The sequence below is a fragment of the Chanos chanos genome, chromosome 15, assembly GCF_902362185.1.
Source record: "Chanos chanos chromosome 15, fChaCha1.1, whole genome shotgun sequence".
Lineage (NCBI taxonomy): Eukaryota > Metazoa > Chordata > Actinopteri > Gonorynchiformes > Chanidae > Chanos > Chanos chanos.
This window is the reverse complement of record NC_044509.1, coordinates 16,075,845-16,101,718: the sequence shown is the minus strand read 5'-3', so window position 1 is coordinate 16,101,718 and position 25,874 is coordinate 16,075,845. Positions and strand designations below refer to the sequence as shown.

At 42.7% G+C, this 25,874-nt stretch overlaps 1 protein-coding gene across 1 annotated transcript in view; it reads left to right on the top strand.

Annotated features, from left to right (window-relative positions):
• The window catches only part of dscama (Down syndrome cell adhesion molecule a), a 62,829-nt gene that overhangs the window by 7,256 nt on the left and 29,699 nt on the right, over window positions 1-25,874 (top strand). The window lies entirely within an intron of this gene.

The window sequence follows — 25,874 nt, the reverse complement described above, 5'->3', positions numbered from 1 at the left end:
TTCCTTCCACGGGTCTCTGCTGCGTTTCCGCTGTGTTCGTGCCGCATTCCATTTGCCTTGGAAGTCGGAACTCGTAGCTGGGAATGACGTCACACCCGAGTTGACCGCATTCCCAAAACTGTTTTAGCCTGGTTAGCTATTGTTAGGCATTGTCAGCCATACCTGTTGATGACAACATATTACGCGGTATTTTGCACATACAAACACCGTAGCAACATGTCCATGGTCGTACTGTGTGTACGACTGATTTATTGAGACACAACTAAGACAGAAGTGTCAATAAACAGTCAACTACTACAGCCTTCACTACTTCACCACTGGGGGCAGCCATCTTGGATTTTGAAGTCAGGTTTGGTGAGGTTCCTCCAACTTTCGGAGCTGGAAATCTGACTTCAGGGGGCGTACCTGTTAAAATTTTCACCTGGAAACTCGGAAATTCTGACTTCCGAGTTCAAATGGAACGCACCATCATTGTGTGTTCAGCTGCATTCAAAAGCCTCTCTATTGGATACTGATAAAATCAATGTTTGTTTCACTTCTTTATCAAACCCAAGCAGGGGTACAGGGCTTACAAAATTTCAAAATTCAACAAAAGAAAAAAAAAACCCTCACTCCCACTTGACTACTCTTTTCCTCTGTCTGTCAGCAATGATGGACTAGCCCTGCATACAGAAGTGGTTTGCTGGTGTGAGTGTAAGGTGGATGTTTGAGTCACAGCACCAACAAATTCAACACATTTGCAACAGATAGACGTGGAGAGGCACATCAAGTCTGCCCTGATTGTCTCAGCTGGCGAGGCCAGCAAACTCACCCCAAATGAACATGTTCGAATACTGATATCAGAAATGAAGACACCTCCCCCCCCCTTCAAAAATAGGAGCAAATAAAGGTCTCAACACTGATTTTGGCACATCACAAAAAAAACTGAATCTGACTTCAGATATGTCCAATCTGTGCAGCCAGGAGCTGTTCCTTCATTTAAACATCTTTCAGAAACGAGATAGTCAGGAAATCAAAAAAGTAAGGTGGGAAATGACAGCAGTGACCAGGACCAGCTCTGATGAGGGGGTGGGGATGGATGTCCTCTGTTGACACATGGTAGTGACATCCTGGCATGGCTGTGTTGTCTTTAATGCAGACCCTTCTCTACCATCCTTACTAACAGCGTCTCGGGAGGCTGACCACCTGGGCTTGACCTTTGACCCCTAACACTGTATCTCAGTATCTGGACATCTGCGTTAAGGCTGCGACGGCCAATCAGAGCTAGAGGCTCTTATCTTCCGCAGACAGCTGCCGGGGTCTCTTTGAGATGATGACTGACTGTTCACGACTATGCCACTCACACTATTCAATCTCTTTCACTCTCTCTCTATCTCGCTCTCTCTCCCCCCCCCCCCTCTCTTTCTCCCCTCTTCACCCCCCTTCTCCCTCTCCCTCTGTCTCCCCCACCTCTCTCTCTCTTTCTCTCCCTCTCCCTCTGTGTCGGCTATTGTTTAAGGAGTCAGGATGAAATGAGGTGGTTGGAGCTTTAACAGTAGCACAATAAAAGATGCTTGTGTGTGTGTGTGTGTGTGTGTGTGTGTGTGAGTCTGTCTGTGTGTGTGTGTGTGTGTGTGTGTGTGTGTGTGTGTGTCTGTCTGTGTGTGTGTGTGTGTGTGTGCATGTATGTGTGTGTGAGTGTGTGAGTGTGTGTGTGTGTGTGTCTGTGTGTGCATTTTCACAAACTGGATTTTAACTATGCATGCTATATAGACCCAACAGAGTAATATTAGTGTTTGGAACATTGTATCTGTATCTGTGAGTGTGTGAGTGTTTGTATAAATGTATGTAATTGTGCTTGTGTATGTATTTGTGTATTCGTATGTGTGTGTGTGTGTGTGTGTGTGTTTGTGTATGTGTGTGTTTCATAAAAAACCCAAGAAGATGTGTGATAAAGCTCAAATTAATCCATTTTATCAGTGCATGGTGAGGCAGGTGCAGAAGACAGATCAAGTTACTAATCTTTTACAATTTACAATTTACAATTTAGTTATTTGGCAGACGCTTTTTTCCAAAGCGACTTACAATTGGTGCATCAGTCGGATTTCTAATACCTTCAACAGAGATCATAATAAGACTGAGCGTCAAATTGCCCTTTCGCATTGCGCCCCTGGGATACTTTTACAAACAGAAATACAAGACAAAGGTAATTTTTTTTTTTTTTTTTTTTTTTTTTTTTCTCTAGGGAAGGGAGGTTAGGCATTGGGGGAAGGGAGGTTAGGCATTGGGGGACAGGTGTGTTCTAAAGAGGTGGGTTTTCAGTTTCCTGCGGAAGATGGTAAGAGACTCCGCAGTCTTGACTGCATGGGGGAGGTCGTTCCACCACCTCGGGGCAATGGCAGAGAAGAGGCGTGGTCGGGAGGAGCGGCTGCCGGGTTCCCGGAGTGAGGGGACCGTCAGTTGTCCGGAGGACGTGGAGCGGAGGGTCCTAGTTGGGGTGTAAGGCGTTATGAGAGACTGAAGGTATGATGGGGCAGAGCCTCTTGTGGCCTGGTAGGCCAGCACCAGTGTCTTGAACTGGATGCGGGCTGCTACCGGAAGCCAGTGGAGTGCAGTAAGCAGCGGAGTGACATGAGAGTGCTTAGGGAGGTTGAATACTAGGCGTGCAGCGGCGTTCTGCACGAGCTGGAGCGGCCTGATGGCGCAGGCCGGCAAGCCAGCCAGTAGAACGTTGCAGTAGTCCAGGCGGGAGATGACAAGCGCTTGGACTAGGAGCTGGGTTGCCTGTTGCGTGAGGAAAGGGCGGATTCTCCTGATGTTGTATAGGGCGAATCTGCAGGATCGTGTGACTGCTGCGATGTGCCCGGAGTATGTCAGCTGGTTGTCGAGGGTGACGCCAAGGTTTTTGGCTGCTGAGGTGGGAAACACCGCAGATCCCTCGATGGTGATTGTATTGTCGATCGCTGGGGAGTTCTTAGCAGGAAAAAACAGGAGCTCTGTTTTCTCCGGGTTAAGTTTGAGATGGTTAGCAGACATCCAGGAGGCAATGTCAGCTAGGCAGGCTGCGATGCGAGGTTGAACCTGGGAGTCAGAGGGGGGGAAGGAGAAGAACAGCTGTGTGTCATCAGCGTAGCAGTGGTAAGAGAGGCCATGGGTGGAGATAACCTGGCCAAGTGATCTGGTGTAGAGGGAGAAGAGGAGTGGACCAAGTACTGACCCTTGTGGGACACCTGTGTGTAGAGTGCGGGTGGAGGAGACCGATTCCCTCCAAGAGACCTGGTAGGAGCGGTCAGACAGATAGGACTTGAACCATGCGAGTGCAGAACCCGCGAAGCCCAGCCCAGCAAGGGATGAGAGGAGGATCTGGTGGTTGACCGTGTCGAATGCTGCGGAGAGGTCTAGGAGTATGAGGACAGAGCTGAGAGACTTCGCTCTGGCCAAGTGGAGCTCCTCCGTGACAGCAAGAAGGGCCGTCTCGGTGGAGTGGCCGGCTTTGAATCCGGATTGATTTTGATCCAGGAGATTGTGCTGCAGAAGATATGGTGAGAGTTGGTTATATACAGCACGTTCCAAGGTTTTGGAGAGAAACGGTAGGTGAGAGACTGGGCGGTAGCTACTGACATCCGCAGGGTCTTGGCTGGGCTTCTTGAGTAGTGGCTTGACCCGTGCTCTCTTCAGGGCAGAAGGAACCGTACCAGTAGATAGGGAGCTGTTGATCAAGGACGAGATGAAGGGCAGAATGTCGTCCGAGATGGCCTGAAAGAGAGGGGAGGGGATGGGATCAAGAGGACAGGTAGTAGGACGATGGGATTTGATAAGTAAGAGAGCTTCAGCGTCAGATAGAGGGGAGAAGGAGGAGAAGATAGCAGGGGGGGAGGGTGCAGGATCCGAGGTGGGAGGGGGAGGGGGGAAGGAGTCGCAGATGTCATTGATCTTCTTCTCGAAGAAGGAGACAAAGTCATCAGCAGATAGGGATGAGGGAGGAGGAGGAGGAGGAGGAGAAAGGAGGGAGGAGAAGGTGGAGAAGAGTTTGCGGGTGTTGGAGGAGGCAGAGTTGATCCTAGAGTGGAAAAAGGCAGATTTGGCAGCGGACAGGGTAGAGGAGAAAGAAGAAAGAAGAGAGTGGTAGTGGGACAGGTCGTTGGAGGATCTCGATTTCCGCCATCTCCGTTCAGCCACGCGAAGTTTGGTTCTGTCGGCACGGATACTATCAGTCAACCAGGGACTGGGGGCGGAGAGGCGAGCCGGTTTGGTGACTGGGGGGCAGAGGGTGTCCAGGGTGGAGGCCAGCGCAGAGAGGACCGCAGAGGACTTCTTTTCCACGGGGAGAAGTGAGAAGGCTTCTACAGGTGGGAGAGAGGAGCAGACCATAGAAGAGAAGGCACTAGAGGAGAGAGTGCGAAGGTTACGTCTAGCTGCGACTGGTAGCTTGGGTGCTGAGGATTTCAGAGAGGGAGAGATCGAGAGAGAGAAGGACATGAAGAAGTGATCTGAGGTTTGGAGCGGTGTGACCGTGAGATCAGGAACTAGGCAGCCTCTTGTGAAGACCAGGTCCAGTTGATTACCGCCCTTGTGTGTTGCAGTGGACTCCACGAGGGTAAAATCAAAGGACTGAAGGAGGGAGAGTAGGCTGTCAGACTGAGTAGAATTCGGAAGGTTGAAGTCTCCTAGCAGCAGGATGGGAGTGCCATCTTCAGGGAAGGCGCTGAGGAGGATGTCCAGTTCATCTAGGAATGACTGCAGAGGGCCTGGGGGGCGGTAGAGAACAGTCATATGTAGTTTATAAGGGGAATAAACGGAAACAGCATGGAATTCAAACGATGTTGGGGAGATAGAAGGGAGAGATGTTGCTTGGAATCTCCACGAGGGGGAGATCAGGAAGCCAGTTCCCCCACCCCTTCCCGAGGGTCTGGGAGTGTGGGAGAAGGAAAAGGCCGTGGAGAGGGCAGCGGGAGTGGCCGTGTTCTCCGGTGTGATCCACGTCTCGGTGAGGGCCAGAAAGTGCAGGGACATCAAGGAGGCTTGGGCGGAGATGAAGTCGGCCTTCTGTACCGCCGATTGGCAGTTCCAGAGACCACCTGAAATGCCAGTAGCAGTGTTAGCAGAGCGTGGTGGATGGATGAGGTTAGACAGGTTGCGTCCGCGAGGATGCTTTGGACGCCACCTGCGGAGATTGTAAGAGGAAACTTGAACAGGAATAGGGAGATGACACATGATTAGTGTGAGGGGGACAAGGTTTTTTTAGAAGGTATGGAAGAGACACAATTACACAGATAAGCAAGTGAGAATAAAATAAATCAAGATGAAAATAAATCGCTTAGTGTACGGCAGACAGGCAGCAGTTGTCTCGGCTTCCTCGATGTCCTTCCTCGGTGGACTCCCGCAGGTAGACTCCCTTGTCTTAGTTCGACCGAGTCTTCGTCCGAAGAGACAAGGGAGACGAGACCGCTACAGCTGCCGCTACAGCTGCCGCTTAGCGGAAGCACTATTACTAAAGAGTCTTGTGACTACCGCGTTCGCGGCTTAAGGGCTGGCTACAGCCCCGCCCCCTCAGAGCAAAGCGTAAATTGACTGAGACCGAGAGTAACAAACAAATGCAAATCAGCAACTCGGCAGCTGATGCGACAGGAATTCAATACAAACTCCCTAGTAAAGTGAGCTAACAACGCTACCAGACAGCGAACACAGTTCTAAACAGACGGAGAACCTAAGGTAAAGCAAACGCTGAAAGAATCGCGCACGAAGTAAATTATATACGGAAACGACAGCAGAGTATACAGGGCAAACAGAAATCGCGGCTACTCGGACAATTACACGCAACAGAGACAAGAGAGAACCCAGAAATCGCGGCTACTAAGCAATATAAAGCAAAGTCTTACTAGGTACCTGCTCTGAAGGAGAAATAATCTGACTGAAGACGATGCACGCACTAACAGCAAGTGTGAGGGTATCGGTATTATGTGGGCTGGCTACAGCCCCGCCCCCTCAGAGCAAAGCGTAAATTGACTGAGACCGAGAGTAACAAACAAATGCAAATCAGCAACTCGGCAGCTGATGCGACAGGAATTCAATACAAACTCCCTAGTAAAGTGAGCTAACAACGCTACCAGACAGCGAACACAGTTCTAAACAGACGGAGAACCTAAGGTAAAGCAAACGCTGAAAGAATCGCGCACGAAGTAAATTATATACGGAAACGACAGCAGAGTATACAGGGCAAACAGAAATCGCGGCTACTCGGACAATTACACGCAACAGAGACAAGAGAGAACCCAGAAATCGCGGCTACTAAGCAATATAAAGCAAAGTCTTACTAGGTACCTGCTCTGAAGGAGAAATAATCTGACTGAAGACGATGCACGAATCACTTCAATGCCCTTCAATGCCCTTCAAATACAAGCAGTACACACACACACACTGTGCAAACTATACACCGGCGCACTTTATAAACACTATATGGCAACAGAAATGACTGAACTTTTATGTCAAAATGAAATTTCAGTGAAAACTAACAATGTCTCTGTCAGATTTTATGATGTAGCCAGAGTGTAAAAGTAGGCCTGTTTCAAAAAGGCATATCAGAAAAGCTAGACACATACTCCATGACAATACATCTGTCATCCAAAAGTTCATGTAAAGGACTTTTGCAATTCCACTGTAACAGTAGATATGAAAGTTCCATTTCAGAAGTCAGAATTTCGGAACGAGTCAGTTGTCAGCAGAGACAGTTGCCAGGACACTTAGGACATGTTGAAAAGGGTTTCCAGGGTGAGGAGTAGAGGAAACGGGGTGTGGTGGATGATCATTTTGGGTATGGATTTGTGTGATGTTGGAGATTATTAAGGTGGAGATGGTTACACTCAGTATACTGCATGACTGGAAATCACTCGAAGAACATTCAGAGTCAATTAGCATTTACACATAATGTAGAGTACAGCAAGGCCATCCAAGATGGCTTTATTTTCACTTTTTCTTTCTTTCTTCTTTCATTCTTTTTACATCTTTTGCTATTACAATACCTACAATCACTATTTTTTCTATAGCCACTGCCTACACACGGTGTAGTTATTAATTGCACATCAAAACATCCAATCTAATTCCCTGAGGGCATCGAAGGTCTTTTAAATGCTGAAGGCCAAGATGGTTCACTTTTTGTTTGTTTGTTTGTTTGTTTGTTTGTTTTGTTTTGTTTTGCCCCTCAGTGTTAGCAATAGAGAAAGATGCTGTATGTAGCCTGTTCTCACACATATTTTATAAGATCAAAAGACAACACATTAAATAATGCTTTACAACTGCTGTCATGAAACCTTTTATAGCATTAATGACTATATGCTTCAGCTACCACTACAGCTAATAAGAATGGTAACAACTACAGTGTACACTGCGGTAGGAACAGGAAGAGATCTGTAATAGTCTGCGAGTGCACGGAATCCATTTGCATAATCCATTAGTTACACTCTGCAGCTGTGAGGCCCGATAGGTCACTGCAGGACTCAGCAAACAAACAATACATAAACAAACAAGCAATACTGCCATACATACATACATACATGTATGAAGAGGTAGTAATTGAAATTATGTTTGTTTTTCCTTTTCAAACTAAAATGAGAGGATGAAGAGTTACCATTACTTTTTCAGACTAAAGATACATTAGGCACCAATAACTTTAAAAAAACAAACATGTTACGTTCTTTTCACTTTTCTTCTGTCATTTGTAAAAGATCGGTAGGCAGCAGCTTTGTTGCGTCCAGGCGGCGATTAGAGGAGAGACTTTTTGCACTGCAATATGTGGGCTACTAAATGTCTCACTGATTCTGAGGTTAAACATTGTACAGACTCTCCCCATGTCCCCCTGTCTGTCTCTCTCTCTGACCCTCTCTCTTCCTCCCCCTCTGTTCCTTTCACCTTTTTTATGGCCCAAGCCTCTCTGAGTTCAGGAACAAAGCACACCTAAGCAGAAACCACTCGCTTTAACACCTCACAGACACCTGGCTCGATGTTTTAGCGCAGAGACCCCTGTACCGTTTGGTCCAAAGTTGATAAGAATCTATCCTAATGAGGGCCAGGCCACCTCAGAGGTTAGTTTCCCATGAGAGTGGAATTCAAACCGTTCCTCTCTCTCACTCACCACCTGTGCTGAACAAAAGAAAAGTAAACTAACCTGTACAACACTACGGAATAATTGCACATACTTAACCACTAATGAATAATATAGCTGTCAACATGCTATAGGGCTTTAAATAACCACTGGCCGATTAACCAACAGCTGATTCTCCGGCTGTCAGAAAACCTAAGCCGTTCGCAATGTTAGAGCAATCATATTTGATATCGCTCTGAAACATAAGATGCTGATGATATGAGTGGGCTAATAAAATTTTACTATTCCATAACTGCACAAAGTTATGTAAAATTATTTAAAAAGAGCTCAAATGAACACTTTCCAAATTCCAAGGAGTGTCTCCTCCCCTCAGACACAGACACTTTCAGAAGGATGGCAGCACCCCCATCTCCAAATCAGATACAATGCCTGATCCCCTGCTACCCTGCGGTTCAGTTCTGGGTTCAGTTCCAGTTGAGATCCGGTGGTGACAGCAGTAGTGTACATCCGTTCATTCCACATTGCTTGTCTCTGCGAAGAATCGGTCCAGTCTCACCACTTTGGAAGATCCGCGATGCTAAAAGACTCTCCTGGCCCGACACAAAGTCTTGTTCAATGGTCTCCTACTGCCAACCTCAGTAACTCCAATCTCTCACACCTGAACGTGGCCGGGCCTGCTCTTCTCCTTTTCCTGTCCTCTCCTTCCCTCACCATCATTAGTGAGAGTAACTCCACTAGAACATCGCTCAGATAGATTCTTTTGGTTAAGCGTGCCTCTTCGTGAGTAATAATTCATGTACGCGTTTAGCAGTTACATTCAGGTACACTTAGCAAGGATATTGATATAACCCTGCATCTCTAGTCTGCTGGTCCTCCATGTGTAGTTTAGATGTTGTTGTATGTGTGTAGTTTAGACGTTGTTGTATGTGTGAAGTTTAGATGTTGTTGTATGTGTGTAGTTTAGACGTTGTTGTATGTGTGTAGTTTAGATGTTGTTGTATGTGTGTAGTTTAGACGTTGTGGTGTATGTGTGTAGTTTCGATGTTGTTGTATGTGTGTAGTTTCGATGTTGTGCTGTATGTGTGTAGTTTCGATGTTGTGGCATGTGTTCAGTTTAGAAGTTGTCTGCATGTCTAGTGTAGATGTTGTTGTTTGTGTGTAGTTTACATGTTGTTGTTTGTGTGTTGTTTAGATGTTGTTGTTTGTGTGTTGTTTAGATGTTGTTGAATGTGTGTTGTTTAGATGTTGTTGAATGTGTGTAGTTTAGATGTTGTTGTTTGTGTATAGTTTAGATGTTGTTGTTTGTGTGTTGTTTAGATGTTGTTGAATGTGTGTAGTTTAGATGTTGTTGTTTGTGTCTAGTTTAGATGTTGTTGTTTGTGTGTAGTTTAGATGTTGTTGTTTGTGTGTTGTTTAGATGTTGTTGTTTGTGTGTAGTTTAGATGTTGTTGTTTGTGTGTTGTTTAGATGTTGTTGTTTGTGTGTTGTTTAGATGTTGTTGAATGTGTGTTGTTTAGATGTTGTTGTATGTGTGTAGTTTAGATGTTGTTGTATGTGTGTAGTTTCGATGTTGTTGTATGTGTGTAGTTTAGACGTTGTGGTGTATGTGTGTAGTTTCGATGTTGTTGTATGTGTGTAGTTTCGATGTTGTGCTGTATGTGTGTAGTTTCGGTGTTGTGGCATGTGTTCAGTTTAGATGTTGTCTGCATGTCTAGTGTAGATGTTGTTGTTTGTGTGTAGTTTAGATGTTTTTGTTTGTGTATAGTTTAGATGTTGTTGTATGTGTGTAGTTTAGATGTTGTTGTTTGTGTGTTGTTTAGATGTTGTTGTTTGTGTGTTGTTTAGATGTTGTTGTTTGTGTGTAGTTTAGATGTTGTTGTTTGTGTGTTGTTTAGATGTTGTTGTTTGTGTGTTGTTTAGATGTTGTTGTTTGTGTGTTGTTTAGATGTGGTTGAATGTGTGTAGTTTAGATGTTGTTGTTTGTGTGTTGTTTAGATGTTGTTGAACGTGTGTTGTTTAGATGTTGTTGTATGTGTGTTGTTTAGATGTTGTTGTTTGTGTGTTGTTTAGATGTTGTTGTTTGTGTGTTGTTTAGATGTTGTTGAATGTGTGTGTATGGCGGATGTGCCTTAGTCCTTCCTAAATCCCAGCATATTAAGCATTAGATTCATCTTGTACCGTTTGAATTTGGTGGTTCCACTAAAGGTTTAACATTCATGTTTCTACTCTTTGAGTACAAGATAAATCATTTCTTAGTTTGTTGAATGTGGTCATCTAGGAACTTAGCTAGCAGTATTGAATTCGAAGAGTATTTTTGTATTTGCAAATTTAATGCGGTAATTTAATATATGTTAAGGCTGATGAAGAGTTATTTTGAATAATTTCTAGATTTAGTGTTTATAGCTGAGCTATAAATAGAGTTTTCCAGAATAACTGTAATTTCACTGGGTTCAGGATCTCAAATAAGGTTATGGTGACAGCTAAGTGATATTAGTTTTAAGTCTAATATTCACAGTGAACCATTAACCAGAATTTCTCTGTACCACTGGCACAACAGCGTAGAACAGGAGGAAACCATTAATGACTCTCTGCTCTCTTCTTTGGAAGACTTTTTGGGCCCCATAATAAATTGCCTGGAGAACCTGAAGTAAACGAGTGAGAGAGAGAAACAGTGCGAAGGAGAGAGGCTTTCATCTAATTGCGAGACTTTTATTAACTGTGGAAGGAAGATAAGCTCCGTGCTCTAAACAGCCATTAAAACTCAGTGTTTGTTAGGCAGTTTCATCCTCTTGTTAATTTGGTTTGGTTTTAAATGAGATTTCTGCCGCGCCACGACTGACTCCATTTACACAGAACACACACACACACACACACACACACACACACACACACACACACACACACACACAGGCAGCTGCGGAACATGCTCAAACACGGCAACTCCAAAACGGAGACAACATCACGTGACGTTCGTCAGCCATCTTCCCTCTGACATCTTCGCCATATTCAGCACATCGTGAAACAATCAATAAGCACTTTCATTGCCTACACACTGTAAATGCTAAAGGCTAAGGTTAGGACACAGTGAGACAGAAATCAAGATATTCCAACATATTCCAAGAAAATATACATATATGTGTGTGTATGTGTGTGTATGTGTGTGTATATATATATATATATATATATATATATATATATATATATATATATATACACATATATGTATGTATAAAAATATATAAATAAAATTTGATAAGACCCATCAGTAGTTTAAGTATAACAGCCAGCCTATGTAGCAGGTTTATATCTTATTGATATAGAGAACTGAAGTGTGAGGTGAAGTGTGATGATCTCTGTAAGTCGTGACGTTCGAGAGTTGTTTTTTTTTTTTTTTTTTTTTTTAAATCAAACTGCTCTCTTTTTTCAAAACTGCTCTGACGCTCGGTGAGAAACTGCCGTTTGCATCAGCATATGGAGGCGACATGTAGGCTCCAGGGGCTTGTATCGCCGTGATAACAGGTATTACCAGGCCTTGTTTGCGTGCGGTTTTGTACACAATGCATGGGACAGATGGGTATTGGAGGATTAGCTAATCTAAAGCAGCGAGGCAGGGGGCGGAGCCAAGCTTAAGAGCAGACTTGACCCTGAGATCCGCCTGCTCCACTGACCCAAACGCCGCCATCACAGGCATGTCAGCCTGCCAATCAATAATTAAACACATATGTCAGATGAGTCAAACATTAAAATTAAACATAGCCAGACAGACAGTCAACACCCTTGCCACAGGAAGACTTAAAACAGCCTATAGTCAACAGAAGTGTCTAATGTCTCAAAGTTTGTTTACAAGAGCATTTGGAGGTGCTGTTACAAAGCTGCAACTTCAAATATGTTTAAAAAAGAAAACATCAAATTTGTTAATGAGCAGTTAATAGTAATGTAACTGCTTCTTTTTTTTCCTTTTTTTTTTTAAAACGCATACACGGCCTTCTCTGTCAGTAGATGTTTATTTCCATAATAATCATGGCCATTAAAAACCATACTCAGTCTGTTCTGGGCTGGTGAATGTTGCTCACAATTTATTATAACAACCCACACAACAGGACTTACTCCCATTTAATAATCAGTGTTTATGCTTGGTGTGTTTTCATAAACATACTACATATGGTCACTGAGGTCTTTAGCAGAGTTGCAGTCCAGAGCTCAGTGGGGTTACAACAGCTTAAATCTTCTAAGGACACTGGAGATCAACTCTAAGGAGTCTATGCAGACAACACACAGTGAAAAAACCCAGCTGGAGAGATGCTACAGACCACATCCGGACAGATGCTTTCTGTCGCTGTGGTTGTTTTCTGTCGCCGTGGTTGTTTTCTGTCGCCGTGGTTGTTTTCTGTCGTTGTGGTTGTTTTCTGTTGTCGTGGTTGTTTTCTGTCGCCGTGGTTGTTTTCTGTCGCCGTGGTTGTTTTCTGTCGTCGTGGTTGTTTTCTGTCGCCGTGGTTGTTTTCTGTCGTCGTGGTTGTTTTCTGTCGCCGTGGTTGTTTTCTGTCGTCGTGGTTGTTTTCTGTCGTTGTGGTTGTTTTCTGTCGCCGTGGTTGTTTTCTGTCGCCGTGGTTGTTTTCTGTCGTCGTGGTTGTTTTCTGTTGTTGTGGTTTTCTGTCGCCGTGGTAATCCAAATGGAGATGGAGAGGAATTAACGCAGAGGAGGAAAATAAATCAATCAAAGCAGCCTGTTCTTGGGGGTTTTTTTGATCACTAATCTGAGTCTTTAATTGGGACGGAGCTGATTCTTACAGACTGTCTGTAAATACTGTCCTTGCTTCTTAATCAAAGAGACTTCCTGCCTGTGGAATACAACCACAAGGGTAATATCGTCTGTGCGCACTATAACTATTCAAAATTTGACACATTAACCTGCTTGGTTGATAGTATGTTACAGTGAACTATATCAAATATAATTTCTTAATGCATTTAGGTTCCTGTAAATTGATTTAAGGAGAGAACACTAGCATTTCTGAGAGCTGGGAAGGTTTTTTTTTTTTTTAAACTGAAAAGGTGTGAAGGTTTTGACATTTTTGGAAACTAGGCTTAAAGGCTTCTGAATACCAAGAAAAAAAAAAGCAGGCCGGTTTCTCTGACAGCGGACTGAAATACACTCTGACAGGAGATTTTTCCATGATAAATGCAAATTAGTCCAGAAGTGTTTTTTCTGGAATACTGGACATTAGAGATTAAAACAATAAATAGGAATCCTTGGATAATACAACAGAATTCTCAAAGCTGTGCTCAAAATAAAAAAGAAATCTTTTATGGTACCAATCTCTTTGATGTGTTACATGATTTTAGTGTAGGTATGCCTCTAATAATTGGTCATTTTAACACACATCAGTTTGAGTGATATCTAATTGCTCTTTAACAAGGCCCCTAACAAGCACTGGAGGGTTTGGAGATTCCAGCTGATTAGTCACCTCCATGGTCATGTGATTTTGATTTTATTTATTTATTTTATTTATTTATTTTTTTTACCCGGCTCATTTCTTCTCCTGCTCAAATGTCTTCAGTTTGTCTGGTAATGGAGTCCATCATTTCCCTGCCATCACCGCATTTCTTCTTCAAATCTAATATAAAACGTGATACAGTTACTCAGTACGTTACCCAGTTTTTACCACAACACGTGTGACGATTGTTTTTTTTCTGCCTGTCTTTACCTAAAATTTTTCTTGATTTTAAGCAGATGTAAGTCTTGTGTTTAAGTAAGGTTTACAGTGATTGAAGAAACAGAGAGAGAGGCTGAATCCACGCTGCTAACCCTCTCTGATGGATCTGTTTGTGTAATCAGTTCAGTGTGATGCACATCGGCATAGGCACAGCTACTCCTGGCTTTCATGTTATTAAAATCTGCTTATCTTTCATTCTCTGCTATTCACACACTCCTGGATCAGGTAACATGGTAAAGGATTACAGTGGAAAATCTCATTTTCCTCATCCATACTGCTTTAAAGGCTTCTTTACACCTCAATTGTCTCTCCCCTCGAACTGGGCCATTTTTACAGATCTTATGGCAGGATAAGACATCAGCTCTCAGAAACTATATAAATACTGGTTTTGAGGGATTAAAAAACACTTTATTCAGATCTTTAAATACACACTTTGGCATCTGCGACGTAATTTTTTACTTGGATCAAGCTAAGTCTGCATCTTGATGACAAACTGTTCCTCCAGCAGACAGACGAGGGTTTTTTTTTTCTACAGACACTTAAAGTAATAAACATTTGACTGTAGCGTCTAATGAAAAGAATCCATTTGCCATCAGTGCAAGCAATGAAAAAGAAAAAAAATTACATACAGTACGTGCAAAATGTCTAAATGGATTTTTAACAGTTGTTAAATATATCAAACAAGCACACCCAAATTATATTCATTCATGACTCCTATCAGTCCAGCTCACAAACGTTCATCTGCACGTGTGTATGAAGAGGTGCGACACAGCCGCGGATTGGGAGAAGGACGCGTAAGCCTCTGGCTAAACAGTAATAACTGAGTAAACCTGCATTGGCAGGGTTACATATACATCCTCAGATTGTGCTAATTTAGAAAACAACCCAGGCTCCCGGGCACTGGATGACTCTGGTGTTCCCAGATTTCACATTCGAGTGCTCCTATTATTCAAGTATATTCATAATAAGCTCTGAAGGATGGCTCTGATATGAGTTCATCAACATAAAACCATCCTGGAGTGCCTGGGGCCACGAACAGATGGAAACGTTTAGCGAACTCACCGAGCCCTGTGTCTCTCACAAACCAGACCCCCCCCCCGCCAAAACCTAGGCAAGACTCCCCAAAGACGTCTGTTAACCTGTCAACTGTCAAACTGCACAGGACTCAAGTCCCCTTATGCCATCGCCCCCCCCCCCCCCAACACACACACCTTGCACGCACACACACACACACACACACACACACACACAATGTCCTGAGAAAGAATTCTACTGTTACTGTTTTGGCTGGTCTTTGATGTAAGACATGCTGTCACTACTAAAGATCTGAGGTTTTCTCAGCCGTAAGCCCTAACACCTTCCTTTCCTATTGATCAGCAGTGATCTGTTTGGCCATAAGAGAGCTCTGTGTTTTGTTTTGTCCTAAGATTTTTTTTTTTTTTTGTCACTAACATGTTTGGGCATTAACATGTTTGTTTTTAATATATATATATATTTTTTCCATGTCTCATGATTCATTTTATAAGAGAGAAATTATATGATTCATACTGCAATGCTGAGTGCCCTAAGCTGCAGTGTTTTACGAATCAGTCAAAGCAAAATTTCTCTCAATTAATGACACCATTAGCTAGATCTGCTGCATTTTTCTATTGCTTAACGATTCCTCTCCTGTATAGCAGCCAGTTGAACGTGACAAGTCCGGCTTTGTTTTGGCATTCTCTAAGGTTATCTACGCTGCAGGTGGCAGTGACACATTCCGACCGTCCCCATGGTTACGTTTCTGTTTTCCATCTGTTTCCTCCCAGGTTTCCACAGATCTACTCTTGACTGGTTAGTCAGATCAGGCTTACCTTCACCTACAGTATCAGATCAATGGGAACATTTCAAATGACTTTGCCTGGCAAAAAAAAAAAAAAAAAAAACAGCCAAAAAAAACAACCCCAGTCTGTTTCCATTCCGACAGCTTACAGTCACACAGTTCCCTCTGTACGGCCTCTCTCTCTTCTGTCAGCTAGTCCTGACTGCTACTGACGACGTCTTAACTGAGAATTCACGCTGAGAGCCGGAGAAGAAAAGCGCTGATGTTTCAGCTGATTCTGACACATCTGCAGCACTGTGCAGAGCTTACTCTGCTTAATTTTCTCTCATCTTTTTGAGCTTCTTGCAAATGTCTGGGGTTCAGTGTAAGTTCACCGCTCATATTCACTGCTGGTGACTCTTTATGTCTCAAACCATGCCAATCCGTCTCTCACTCCACTTCATTTTATCTCTCTCTTTTTTTGGGGGGGATTGGCATTTTATGTGCACTTTATAAATCTTTACATCAAATACAGGTGCCATTCTCATACCAGACAAAATATATGATTTCAAAAACTATGCACTGACCAGCTGGCTTATTCTATGTATAACACCTATTTATATTATATATATTTTTTAAAATTATTTTTCATCTCTCATTTTTAATGCAAGACACTGAGGAGCCATTAGGTTTTCAGTGCAGGGCTGTATTGTTTTTCCCAGTGCAGTGTGTCTGGGAGAAAGTCGTCCACCTGGAAGACAAAAGAAGCCTCCTCTTTTGTTTTACCCTTCACTCTCTTGACAGGAAGAAAAGAGAGTGAGTCTCCCGTTGCACAGGCCTGCTGCTGACACATCCCTCTGGTCTGAGTCCCCCCCCCCCTTACCCCCTCCCCAGCCCACCCCACCCACTCCCAACCCTTCTGTGCTAATGTCACAGCCTGCAAGTCACTCTCCTGGTTGCCACAGTAACCACCTCACCTTCTCTTTCTTGTCACGCCACACCTAGAGAGAGGAACATGTCTAGTGCTGGAGAGAGCATTTGATAGCAGGAATATAGATATCAGAGGGGGGGGGGGGTATACATGTCTTAGAAATGGCTTAGAGCTGTTTCACCTTTTTCACTCTCTTGGGTGTGTGTTTTTTTTTTTCTTTTCTTTTTTCCAAATTTATTTGTTTAGTATTGTACTACTGTGACTATGAAAACAGAGAAAAAAATCTGTAAGGGTGTGGGGGAAGGAGAGAGAGAGCGAGAGAGAGAGAGACAGAGAGAGAGAGAGAGAGAGAGAGAGAGAGAGAGCGATTAGACTGAATTGTGTGTCTGCTCTGAACACTGTGACAAGATAACCTTCTTTAGATAATCTTTATGTATTTGCCAGCGTCTAAATGATCAATCCCTCTATTTCCCGTCCGTCCAGCGGGTCCTCAATCCTCTATATATCAGCTCCTCTGACACTGAGGAGAAAGGAGGGAGAGACGCCCCACATGCATCTGACTGCATAATGCTGACGGTCAGCCATGCTATGATCCCTGACAGCACACCAGTAGTGGCTGGGACAAGAGATAACATAAATGAATTCAAAATGAATTAAAAAAGGACAACCCGGTGTGCAGGGGGACATCATTTGTAATATTGGGAACATTCGGTGACCTCATTATCTCCTCTGTGTAATGGTGGAGGGAAAAAAAGGTCTAACCAAAAAAAAAAAAAAATTTCAGAAAAAGTTTTTCAGAAAAGATTCATGCTTTTTGACAGTAGCTGTCTCACGTACTCATGAACATTATATCATATATTTTAAATTCAAGTCTCAAGTTTTGATTTTCCGAAGAAGTGACATGGTGTGAGATCACATAGTGTCTTAAATGGTTTCTGTTACACCAAGTCAGGACCTGTGACTCTGATATGAAACAGAAATTCATTTTCATATTTTTGCGTAATAAGATTCTCTCTCTCTCTCTCTCTCTCTCTCTGTCTCTCACTTACACACATACACACACACACACACACACACATACACACACACACACACACACACACACACACACACACACACACACACACATGCAGTTATTGACAATTGACATACTCTGGCTTTATCAGAGATTGGCTATATGTTAATGGCTCTCTTTGGGCAGGATTAGAAGGTGCTTGTTGACGGGGGTTGGGGGGGGGGGGGGGTGGGAGCTGGGCAGAGGTCCCTGTATAAACATTACCGTCTGCTTTCACTCAGCCTGATGGGGGAATTCTGTAGAGAGTCACAGGGGGGACGAGAGAGGAGGAACAGCCACCGGTGCAATTAAAACGTCAGGCCGCTGGCAGGAAGAGTGACATCACACCCCGGCGTGTCTGCGCTGGACGGCCTGATGGGTGCATGGGGACTTCCAGAGTGTGTCCTAAATGTTCTTCCCTCAGAAAATGGTCGTTTGAATGGTTTCACGCTCTTAAAACAGGGATTATGTGCCGCCTTGTAATTTCACTCATAATTGTAATTCTGTTGGTATAAATAATGACATAATTGTCTTTTGTCTACCAATACACGAGTGGTTTCGTGAATCTAGTATTGCTTCAAACTTGATTATTCTGACGCCAATTTAGCTGCTTGTGTGAGTAATCTTTTGCTATGTAGAGAATAATTAGCAGGTTTCCCTAAAGTCTTTCCTTGTAGATGTTCTTTCTCTCTACAAAGAGAATTTGCCCTTAAAATTACTGTTGTTTAATTATGTGAACTGCTGCCACCAGCAGACTGTAAACTGAAACTCATTTGTCACTGAGTAGTATATCATGTGAGATTAACTGGATCTCATCTGCCACATGATCTGCTATCATACGCCTGCAGTTTCCAGCTAATGTTTATGGCTGTTTAAATGAGTCCCTTTCTCTCTCTCTCTCTCCCTCTCTCTCTACTTCTCTCTCCCCTCTCTCTCTGTCTGTCACTCTCTCATTTTGAATATTTAATGGCAGTGAAACATGAAGCTTGTCTGCTCTAATGAGAGAAAATTATTCCCTGAATCCCTGACACATCTCAGCAGAGTGGGAAAGGGACTGTAAGTGGCACGTAGTTTGATTATTCAATCTTGGCCTTGACCCGCGTGTTGTACTCACTGCGCAGTGGACAGCTTGGGTAGCATTTCAGAGTAGCCTTGGAAAACCAATATGTTCGCATGGCAATTCGAAGCGAAACGGAGAGAGATGAAGTTTTCAGACTGAACCCCAGTGATACAAAGCAGTGATAAAGAATTAGGAAGTGATAAAATGACAGAGGTATCTGGAGTGTCCTTGCTCTCTTAATGATCAGGCTAAACTACAGATTTGTTGAAGACTCTGTAAGACATTCACATGATGTTTTGTTTGTGTTTGCTCCAACACTCTCAGTGCTGTTAGAATTTTACGAGCTTTAGTAGAAAATGGGCTGAGGGGACCACACACCTGTTTCCCAGGTAATAATCAACCTCTAATTAAGTAGCAATTAGAAATTAGGAATGCTGTGTTACAATGTTACAGACTGTTTTACATTGTTTTTGACGATAAAGGCTTTTATAGTAACTCTTAAGATTTCATACGTTTCCTAAGTGGCTAGTGTTTAAGAGAACTGACCAGCGGTAAGGTTCTGTGAAAAATATTGCTGATAGGGAGAATAACATCAGGATACTCAGACTAATTACAAACTGCTCAGCCTGAGCAAACCACACAGTCTCCTGAGGGCACACATGTTTGGCTTACTGTCAGCCAATCGAGCAGGTGCTTAGTGTACACAAATGGAGCAGTGACTTTTGATTGGTCACAAGGGAAAGGAGGTGTCTGGCTGTTTTGAAGTAACAGAATTCTCAAAAGCCTTCTGTTATTCCTCAACCAATCAACACAACAATGGGAAAAAAAAATATCACTGTCTCCACAACAAGACCTCCTATTGCATGTCTGTTTAAATGTAAAATAACTAGAGTGTTCCTCCATGATTTAAGCAATACATGAAGATACATAGACCTAACTGTCTGTGTTTGTGTAATCCTAGTTTTCTTGAATTCGTAGAGGAAACGTCTCCGCGAACTAGTGAATAAATGGAATATGGAAGGGGGGCTGGCAAGAAATAGTGTGGGGACATGTCAAAGATACCCACAAAAGAAATTTTTTTTCTTTTATTAATGTTGAGGATAAATGTACCGCAAGGTTTAGAAGCAGGTTTAAACATTTGACTTTTGAATTGCAATAACTGACGTCAGGGAGAAATCCCGATTAGCAGACTTAGATAAGTGAGCACTCTGTGTGTGTGTGTGTGTCTGTGTGTGTGTCTGTGTCTGTGTCTGTGTCTGTGTGTGTCCGCACACGCATGGCTGAGGTTGTACAGTATCAATACAAAGCATGTTGCCGTGACAACAGCAGCAGCTGTCAACACCTCTTTCTTTCTAATCGTGACAAATAGTACTTATTACATCAGTGTTAATTTAGTCTGATCTCTTTCAGATGAAGACGTTTATCCCGCTCTGATCAAACGGAGTCGTAGTAATTACTGAGAAAAGACCTTATTATGAGCTTGCGTCCTTTCACACAAGTCCTCCTTGCTTCCTCTTTTCACACATACATGTTTCCAAATGCCAACGGTCATGTAATATGCACCACGCGAGTTCCAGCGCGGTAACAGCAGCGCAAACCTTCGCCGGAGTTTTGCCAAGCAGTCTTTTTATTCAGTTGATAATTGTTATGCACACTTCTCTGATTGGAGAGTGGCATTATTTGACATCCCCGTTTATTGCCAAATGATTGAAAGAGCAATATGAGCCCTCTTGGATATCGGCGTGTCGGATACTGGATCACTTTAGACAGACAGTCGAATACTGGCAAATGACTGAACCTTAATGACTTGACTGACTTGTCTAATAGATGGTGTGAAGGGAAGTGGAAAAGCTATTTTCAATGTGATCGACTGGTAGTGTATGCAATGACTGTACTATACTGTACTGTACACACTGAATGAGGAGAAGGCAAAAACATTAACTAACGCATGTGAACAGATGTACCTAAGTCACTCAGTTTTAAGTGCTGTAAAGACAAGTCTTTTGTTTTTTTTTAATAATCACGAACCTATACCACAACTTCATGCTCATCTAGGCTACATAAGAATAAAATCTATTTCCACAGCGTGAAGACATATAATTTCCTAAGTGCTACATGTCGCTGAAACTGAGACTAAGCGAGTTTGGGGTGGGGTGGGTGGGGTGGTGTCGGGGGGTGGGGGGGTCAGAGTACCACACGACTCCACCCCCACAGTGATTACGGATGAATGCAGTGCTCCTGAGGGAAAAAGACCCCTGCTTACAAGGCTAATTCCAGGCTGTACTCAGAGAAAAATGTGATTTTTTTTTTCTGTGTGAAGAGTCTGTGTGGGTGGAAAAGACAGAGATGGGAGCACTCTGTATACTGAACAGTCTCAAGGTTCACCGTTTCCTGCTTTTGAGCATCTGTATTTATTTTTTAAATTTTATTTTATTTTACTTTTTTGATGAAGACACGAGAAAGCGAACTGCGTCCAAGCTGACATTTCAGACATTTGTTTGGACATTTTCAGACATTTGTTTGGACATTTTCAGACATTTTAACACAGCTGCATTTACCCATGATTCCATATGGATGCAACAGGAAAGAGACATGCTTTTATGTGAAATATTGGATGGAAATACCCTGTTCCTTTCCAGGCAGGGACTGGGACTCTGTTGTTCAGAATTAAAATAAAAACCCTTGCAGGGCTGATTCTGTGACATCGTAATTGTGTAAGGTGTCTGTTCTGTACAGTAGTTTAGCTCCTGCCATAGCAGGCGGGGGGTGGGGGGGTTGTATGGGAGCACAGGCAGACAGAAAAAGCTTAAGGAATCAATGGGGGCCTCAGGCTATGTATTAATTAAAGATTTAAGTTGCTGCAAGTGAGTATTGTGTCTCTCTGCGTAACCACGGTTACGACGAGTGCAAAAGTCTCTTCACTAATGAACTTCACCCTCTAAAAATGTATTTAAAAAAAAAAAAAAGAGCAACAACAAAAAAACAAAAAACAAATTATCAAACAAAAAAGCCCCCGACAGCTAAATATGTTTTAGTCATATAACCTGTGATGCCCAAAGCAAACAGCGATCAGAGAAACAAGGGTTGATTACCATACATCTAACACCTATTACATTTTCCAGATCTGCTACAAGAGGTCTGAGGGAGGTACAAATGTCACTGGGCTGCTGTGTGTAAAGGTGTTTCAGTTGAAAAAAATGTATACAGTTTTCAAGGAAGGATTGGGATAGAGGACTCTGATTTGGGGGGGGGTGCTGTAGAAACAGAGCATTGGTCAGACAGGACACAACAAAGTGATGAGACCAACCAACAAATGGTGGAGCATGCAGAAAGTGTGTGTAGAGTCCCTGTGCCGTCAGGGGGTTACTGAGCTCTGCCACAGCCGTATGGAGACAATGTTTGTGTGTGGGAGTGTGCACCAGTCAGGCACAAGGATGTGTTCTCCAACTCCAACTGCTCCCATGTATTATTGAAGGCTTTCTCTGCACTTCTGTCAATTTGCATACTGAGGGCAGGCCGTCGAGCCCAGGGTTGGTGCACTGAAGCGGACTGGATCGTTATTATTGACCACACTTATGTGCTCCCCCTGTGTGTGCTGCGGACACACACACACACACACATTCAGACACACAAACACACGCACGCACACACCTACACACGGACACACGCGGCCGCAAATGCAAGGGTAAGCTGTATCAAATCCACATGTACACCCACACAGAACAGAGAATCAGTCGCCTTGTATGGGGGAATCAAAAGCATGTCTTTGTCAGGCTTGTGAAACAGAAGACGACTGTCACATTGCTGCATTGTTCTCTGTATGTCTTACTAACCCCAGAGGTTACATCTGATACCTAGGAATAAACAGAATACATGACTCTCTCTCTGTGTAGTTAAGTAATTTAAAAAAAACAAAAAACAAATAGAATTACTCATAACAGACAAACAGAGTGAGGTCCGTGGAACAGCCCTGACAGCACAGTAATTCCTCTGATAGGAGTAAATCCAGGTAACACACATCTATAACACTAAAGCGCCAGAACACGGGCAACAGTAGACCGATATTCATCTCACTGTTAGCCAGTTGACAGCATACACGCCTGTAGTATCAAAAACTATGATCAAATCAGGATCAACTCAGGAACTGATTACACAGACCACTATACATTGCCATTTTAAAAATAACCTCATTTATCACATTGGTTTTAGTTTTTTGAGATGTGCAAACACATGGGAAGATGGGCTGATATTTCTGCATATTTCTGGTCATGGTGGAGACCTGCTGACTGATGTATACGTTTCTGTCAAAGTCCTGCCTTTAACCGTAATGGAGGTGTAATCAAAGTGGGATGATCACGTGTTTCTATACATAATAACTAACTGCTCTTAAGAAGACCCTAGTGGTCCTTGGTGGAACATCAGTGGTTCATGGAGAGAAGAATGACATAGTAACAGAGAGATTTTTGAGGAAGTATATGTTTAAGTAAAGTATCTGACAGACAGCCTGGCAGTTTTATACAAACAGAGCTATTCAAAGGATTCTGACACAAACATTAGCAAGATTACAGCAAGTATCCCCAAACCTGCTTAGTCTGTGAATTTGACCAAATTCAACCGTTTCTCTGTGTCTCTCAATCTCACTGGTTGGGAGGACATTCAGCCAAAGGGTTGCGTAAGTACAATACAAAACAAGCTGAAATGTAAGAGGACAGTCTTCACAGCTAATGCATAATGAAGCAGAAACAGTTTAAAGCAGAAGGCATTTTGTGCCAGTAAAATGCTACACTGATCCGTTTTAGCCTGTGCCTTGGTTTTTGTTTTTTTTTTCCCCCAAAACACCAACACTCAAAGGTGGCTGTCGCCCTGCTGCAGCAGCGCACTGTAAACGTCTCTTCATGTTCACGCATGCTCTCCGCTTTGCCTTTTGTCATAGCTGACAAGCTGTCTGATTTCATGAAAGCGCTCCTCCTTTAGAGGCTCATGGAACAAAATATGCGCTTTTGAATATCTCTCCAACTTAAGGCGTAGAGCAGGGAGTCAGGGAGGGTTCAGTCAGGGGAGAAGAAAAGAAGCTATGAGGAGTGTTGAATATATATATGTGTGTGTGTGTGTGTGTGTGTGTAGGTTATATATTTGTATTGTATAATGTAAATAAGTTAAATTAATTAAATTAAATGTAATGGCAAGAACTATGCTTTCTACATGTTCATACCAGGGATCAGTCAATATTGATTTCTCTTTAGTGAATCATTATAATCATTTACACGAAAACACACGCACACACGCACACATACTCACAGAATCTCTGCTATAAACATTGATTCCTCTTTAGTGAAGAATTATAATTATACAAAAAAACACACTCACACACACAACATATACGCACGCGCACACGCACACACACACACACACACACACAAATCTCCTCCGCTAGCGGTTGCCTGTCACGTACAACTGAATCTACACCACAAGCTGAAAATGCCTTAAGGATATCAAATTCATGGTCTCTCAATCTGGGTCAGAGCATACAAAAGCTGCTTCCTCATTCTAAATAATGTGTCTATCTTTCTCCAGCTTCAGCCTTTTCAAACCAAATGTATTTATTTTCTGACAGACTGTGATTATATACAGGCCAATAAATATAATATTTTGTGTATATATATATATAATTTCAGTATTGCAGTTTAAAGCATTTTACTATAATGTAACTCAATCCCTCAGACTACACATAAAGGAGGGAAAGAAGGAGTAGATTGGAAGCCAAGGAAAGCGTCTTACGGTAAATGAACAAACAGGCTTCTGTTAGCCTTTTTGAGAACACAGATACACGCAGCACAAGGAGTGATGGGCATATAGGAAAAAAAAAGAAAGAAAAAAGAAAAATATATCTTCTTTTGTGTTGATTGTTTGGTTTCTACAGTGAAGTCAAACAGAGATCTTTAGGTTGGGAGACATGTTTATTTAATGAGCAGATACATCTTCCCATGGGGCATTGGCTACTTTACCCTTCTAAAGGTTTTGGGCTAATTGCTTTGATGCCCCCCCCCCCCCCCCGCCTCGCCCCCCCTGTTTTATATTTTTACTCCCTGTTGAGTGCTGTTTGTCACTCACTCCAGTGGTGATGATTCTGAAAACGGAAAAACCTTTTTAGGTCTTGCATGAATGCACATCAATTTACATTCCATTTTTGACTGGTCATAAGGTTACACCCTAAAGGTTTAAACGTTATGATGGAGAGGAAGTTTTTTTTCACTGTTTTTTTTAATGTGTGGTCATGTTATAACCCTCACCTCAGCATTAGAGCTCAGATTTTTAGCTTAGATTTTTAAAATTACAATGACTTTCCATTAAAACTTGGGAACACACAATCAGTTTCACCTGATGTACTGTGCCATTAACAATGGTAGCTGTGTAAACAGTACATTTCCAAAGGATCTCCTAAATATCAAATGAGATCAATTAAAAAAGAAACTATTTCTAATGCACATTGTTTCCCGCTCAGTGTATAATTTGTTTTCATTGGCTCCTACAGAAGGTAGGACAATGCAGTTCCTTTTACTATCGGTGTGCCATTACTATAGAGTGTGGCATTAGTTTAGCTTAAGCTATGCTTAGTGTAAAGCTGTACTAATCAGGTTTAAAAACCTAAACAGCAAAACATTAATACTGATATACATATTGGTCTACTAAAATAACATGTCAGAAAAAAAAAAGAGAAGAAAGTCACAAGGAGGCAATTGTGAATATGGGCCCACATGTCAGCTTCCCCTTTAAATCAACCTGAACCGTGAGTTTCTCTGTTTAGGGAATTCTGCTCCCTTTGCTGCAGCCAGAGGCAGATTCTCCACTTGAATATACGCCATAGTGCGGCAGAGACAGGTCCATCCCAATTGAATTCTCCATCATTCCTGACACAAAGTGTGCGCCTGATGTAGGCTAGTTTGACATTATTCCTCATAAATGCTGATGACCTTCCCAGATTATCTAAGGAATTGAAACTAAATAGATTATTACTGCATTAAATAAATTAAACAGAATTAAACAGATATGATTGCTACGCTGTGTTCCCATTGGGCCATATCAAAGTGGCACTTGATCGCCGGTTCTCGGTGATCAAGACGAGCGAAATAATCAGAGACTCATTTTGTACCTGGAGGAAAATGATCTTCTGTTAACCTTCTGTTAATTCTCCTGACATAGCTTGTCAGATTCATGTGGTGTTTCTACAATCTCCTCTGATAAG